The sequence below is a fragment of the Belonocnema kinseyi genome, chromosome 7 (assembly GCF_010883055.1).
Source record: "Belonocnema kinseyi isolate 2016_QV_RU_SX_M_011 chromosome 7, B_treatae_v1, whole genome shotgun sequence".
Classification (NCBI taxonomy): domain Eukaryota; kingdom Metazoa; phylum Arthropoda; class Insecta; order Hymenoptera; family Cynipidae; genus Belonocnema; species Belonocnema kinseyi.
The window spans coordinates 123,960,304-123,965,652 of record NC_046663.1 but is presented as its reverse complement, the minus strand read 5'-3'; the positions used below and the strand labels follow the sequence as shown (position 1 = coordinate 123,965,652).

Below are 5,349 nucleotides of genomic sequence, written 5' to 3'. Positions count from 1 at the left end.
AGCATTCTACCAGCGTGACCTATCGATGGCCTGGATTGATTATCGGAAAGCTTTCGATTCGACATCCCATAGACTTATCATCTGGCTTTTGGAAATCTTAAATGTTCATCCGAAAATAGGTGGGTGCATAGAGAGATTGATGCCGCTTTGGAAAACCAGATTTACTATCTCATCTGGAAAAAATCGTGTGACAACTAATAAGGTCACCTTTCAGAGAGGTGTCTTTCAGGGCGACATCATGAGCTCACTCCACTTTTGCCTTACATTATTGCCACTATCTCTAGCACTTCGCCATTCCGATGGGTACTTGTGCGGCAAACCTGCAGATCGAAAGTACAAGGTCACTCATGTATTTTACATTGACGATCTTAAGATCTATGTTAAAAACAGAGAGCAACCGCATCTAGCTCTGGGGATTGTCGAACGATATACTAAGGAAATTGGAATGGAATTTGGGTTAGGAAATGCACCAAGGTTTATATGAAGCGAGGGAAACTTAATGGCATCCCTAAAGATCCTGAGCACGTTGATAGAAGCGCCATACGACACCTTTGCGCTGGAGTGACTTATACATACCTGGGCGTGCCACAGAGCCGCATTCAGGTTGTGACATCTATAAAGGATACTTTCCGAAGCAGATACAAACGTCCATCCGCCAGATTTGGTCTTCCGAACTGTCCGCAAGGAATAAAGTATCTGCAACGAACATGCTTGCCGTCCCGGTACTGCTCTATTTATTTGGAGTAGTTCCATGGACGAAGGACGAGCTCAGATCTCTTGATATCGGGACAAGAAAGGTTCAAAACGGCTCAAAACTCGGACTTAACTTCAGTATTAGGGGTGAGCAAAATGCATCAAATCTTATCTATCTCGAGTACTCACTCCTGAAAGTCCGGATTAACAAAGCACAAGAGAAGAACTTTCGTGAATAGCTCCTCGATAAGAGGATGCACGGTATCTTCCACAGAAATGTGAAGGATCAGTCAATGTATTTTGAGTTAGCGTTTGCTTTCCTTAAATCGCCCGGATTGAAGTCTGGTACGGAGGGATTCATTTTGACATGCCATGACGGTGTCATTTCCACCTTAACATACCGTCGCCAGATTTTGAGCCAAGACATTCCTGATGATAGCTGCAGGGCGTGCCATGCACACCCCGAGCATTTGGCTCACATACGATCTAGTTGCCCAACTCACGCGGGAACGACCTACATTCAAAGGCACAAGGCGGAGCTAAGAGTGCTTTACTACCATCTCTGTCACTCTTACGGCATTAACCTTAATATCGCTCCTCTAAATACTCCTAGAGAAATCGAGTCAATTGTCGAGAATGGAAAGTGCTGCATATACTGGAACTTTATATTCGCGACAATTGTTTCTGTTGCTCAATTGAAGCCTGACATGGTTTTTCTTTACTTCGAGAAGCGAACCATGTTCGTTATTGAATTTTGGGCACCAGCTGACAAAAACATCATAGCCAAGGAGAATGAAAAGAAAGAGTGGTAAAGAGACCTTATAAGGGAGTTGCAACGATTGTACGATTGTCGTTCCGTGTTCTTAGGGTGCACGAGGATTGTGCTGGATCGTCGTATTGATTCCGTTACAGACTGTAACCACCTATCTCACGGTCGTGAGAATGGTTTGCGCGCTTCCCAGTCATTTATATCGTCTCCTACTATATTCATGCGGGCATAGACCTGTGATAGTATTGGACTACGTATCGTTTCACATCTGGGATCACTCTCCGAAATAAATGATAAATGACACTATTGTAGACGAAATAGAACTTATGTAATACTATTTAGCAAAAGCGCAAAAAGTAACTGACAGATGGGAATCCCATTTCTCTCCAATTTAATGAAGTTAAACGACGCTGTATAGTGCTGGCGTCGCAATTGTCGCTACACCTCGGATAAAAATGGAACGATTATGAAACCAAATATTGTTCAGGCAAAGTTTAAAATCGGAAACTATCTTCGATTCATGTAAAGTTTATATGGCAAGGTTAATTTTTGTCTCGGTGAATCTTTCACCTGGAATTGATATAAACCATATCTTTAATTTTTTCTATGATTGCTTGTTCACTACTCGAACCCTCGCTACCCAGTGGGCACAAAATTTGGCGACGTAGTGACGACGTCTTTACGACATCCTATACCCATGTCGTTATGTTGCCCTTACGATTTCTTAAAGACATTGTCAGATCATACGACGTATTTACGATATCCTAAAGACACCTTCACGACATGAATATAGGATGTCGTAATGTTGTGGTAAAGATTTCGTAACGATGTCGTAAAGACGTCGCCAAAGTTTGTACCCGCTGGGTAGATCACAAAAGAAGAAATACAATGTGATAGCTTAATAAACCTAAATTCTTACGTTATAGTTTGCACAATTACGATAATTACGGTATATAGCGAAGAATTTCCAGTATATATTGTAATAAATGCGATAGTTTTTTCAGTGCTCAGAAAAAAAGGTGAGGAGAAAATCATTGAACACTTTTTGTGTAGGCTTGATGTGTAAACCCCAATTTTAATGGAGGGGGGGGGTGAATCCGTGCCCCCCCCATGGATCCACGGATCTGGACACTTCTTTCTTTTATAAGTTTTATAAAGTTATGAAGAATACTAAAGGAGGGTGCCAATGACATATGGGATTCTGGGCCGTCGTCCAGATCTGAAGTGTGTAAAGTTGTTATAATTGGTCTAGAAAACAAAAAGGCAATAGGTGTAACCCAAAAATGGAGCCATTTCTAACATAAGATATTGTTTTTCAAAGTCAGAAAACTCATACATTTTGACTACTGAGTTTGCTTATTAGCAGGGCGTGAGGCGGCTTTAATCTCTATTGTTATTTGTTTTGTTACACGATAAATAAACATTACTGTCATCGAATATTTACATTTATTAAGTAATAAAGTAATTATAGATGCTGTAGTTAGCACCTCATATTTTTTATTATTCGTCTTCATTAAAATAATCTTGAAAAACTTATACCAGCGATATATTTTCAGCGAGTGGTTTTATTATTTCTTGATATTCTGCATATGCCGGATACAAAATCACTGTCATGACATGAGCACAACATCTTACTGTCCTAAGTCCGATTTTACATTGACAAGAGTAGCCACCCAGGTGAAAAAGGTATACAGGGGCGTTCAAACCATGTATGAAAAGTAGCGGTTGCTAGCCCAACAAGCCTTGGCAGGGGCTTGTGCGAGACAGCCTGCGGGTGGGTTATAACTATTTTTTTTCTTAATTTCTAAAATCGCTCAATAACCAGCAAAACTAAGAACATATTTGGAATTAGCATACCAAAAAACATGGGACAAAAGGATTTTCCAAAATTGGCAATCCGACTTTCAAGCAGTTGTAGCGAAATAGTATTTTATGACACATAGATGCAAAAGTGGCGTTTACTATTGAGTGTGATGTTTCCAGGTCGAGGCGTCGAATTATACACGAAGAAAGGACTGGACACCGACGAATCCTTCATACCTTTGCGAAGTCAGCGAAGAATCGAATTCTTTCACAATAGACATTCATTACATTGTTTTCGTTTAATTACAGATCCGTTTCGGAGAATCAAAGTTCGAAAATGCGACGGTGGATGAAGTGAAAAAAAGGAAACCGAACGCTGTACCAACTTTAATTGATGTTCTAAATCCACCGCCGAAAATTGATTCTGCACCCAAAAAGGCGTTGTACAAAGTAATTTTTTTTATTAGATAAAAAATTCTCTATGGGTACAATTACCTTATATAATATTGCGATAAGTGTTTGATGTTAGATAAGTTACTGACAAGAACAAGTTTTATTTAGTTTAAATTCTTACATTGAAACTTTTGTTTCAGATCGCGGAAAACGCACATACTACACTGGCCACGAATGAACTCGAAAATCTCAATCAAGATGCTACTTTTGTCAATGTATCATTGAATCAACACCAGCAGAATGTTCCTCCGAGAAAACGAGGTCCTCACGTCGTAGCGATCGCAGTGACCACTCTTACTCCAAGAATCCAGAGGTGGAAAAAGCACCTGAAATTGTGGACAATGCATTCCACCACAGCGACGATAAGCCTCATCCAATAATCGACAAAAAAACGAAAGGAAACTGTGGAACGGTCTGAAGCAGAAAATCTCATTGGGCCAGAAATCGACCATAATGATACTAGGGCTGCATAAAATACTTCGACCTCTTTAGAAAATCAGGTACAAAGTGTTTTTTTTCACCCTACTGATCAATCTGCAACAAATCTCTTAACTTTGAACGGCATGCGATACTTAGGCCTCCCCGGCTTTTCCCTACAATAATAAATATTTTGTCTCACAAATTTTTGAAATAACAGTGAACATGCTAACAGACGGCCCCGAACTCTTCTTTTGTGGGTTATTAAAAAAAATATTATTCGGTTAAATTTGAATATTGTGTTATTTTTTTGTTATTATCTATCAAGAAAAGAGTTTATAGATATCCATTATACTATCTTATACAATCTCCGAATTTAATTTTTGAAAATTAAAATTTTTTTAAGCAAAAATGTGGGAGAACTGGACCCGATTTACCACACATCGGGTTTAGTTTAGTTTCCCCGGGTTTCTGTGGACAAAAATTAAAATTTCCAAAAATTGAATTAGGAGATGCTATAAAATAGTAGAAAAGACATCCCCGCCCTGGCGGACTTAAGGAACCGAAAGGAGCCTCTATAAAGTACCGTTAAAGACCCTACTGGGTCCCCTTTAGTTCCTTCTGAAAAAACTAAAAAAAAACAAGTGGATCTTCTTTTAGTAGCTGTTAATAAGCGGTCCGTCGGTAACTTTAAGAATTTTGTCTGGATGCTAGCGGCGAGCAGTGGAAACCACAGACAACAACGCTGCGATGCAAGTGAGAGCAGTCAAGCAGTGTCCTTGAGGTTACGAGACGAGATGCCAGGACTAAAGGCCCGGTAAGAAGGTTCGAATTGATTACAACGGAAACGTTTCTATTGGTTTTCTATCGTATATTTGAATATATCATTTCAAAGCTTAAAAACGTCGAAAAGTTTTAACGAGAGCGATTGGAATGAGCACAGCGCCAACGAAACGATTCGAATGCAATTAGTGTGTAGTCAAAGAAGGTACTAAACGAAACGAAATTGATCAGAATTGTTTTGTGTACAAAATATGTATCTCGCCGGCTCAAACAAAATTGGATTGTCAACATTTTTTTAACCTCTAAAGATGTGAATTTGAAGATTCCTGTAAATTTTGCTATAAAGATGTCTCATACAGAAATGATAAAAACTGCTTGATTTAAAAGTATTTATTTCATAGACACCTGTTTTGAATACATAAATACTTTCT

At 39.1% G+C, this 5,349-nt stretch overlaps 1 long non-coding RNA gene across 1 annotated transcript in view; it reads left to right on the top strand.

Annotated features, from left to right (window-relative positions):
• Positions 1-3,606: 3,606 nt before the first annotated feature.
• The window catches only part of LOC117177341, a 15,746-nt gene continuing 14,003 nt past the window's right edge, over positions 3,607-5,349 (top strand). Inside the window, exons 1-2 of the long non-coding RNA XR_004467690.1 lie at positions 3,607-3,715; positions 3,859-4,218. This is a non-coding gene — a long non-coding RNA (uncharacterized LOC117177341). The remainder of the gene's footprint in view (positions 3,716-3,858; positions 4,219-5,349) is intronic.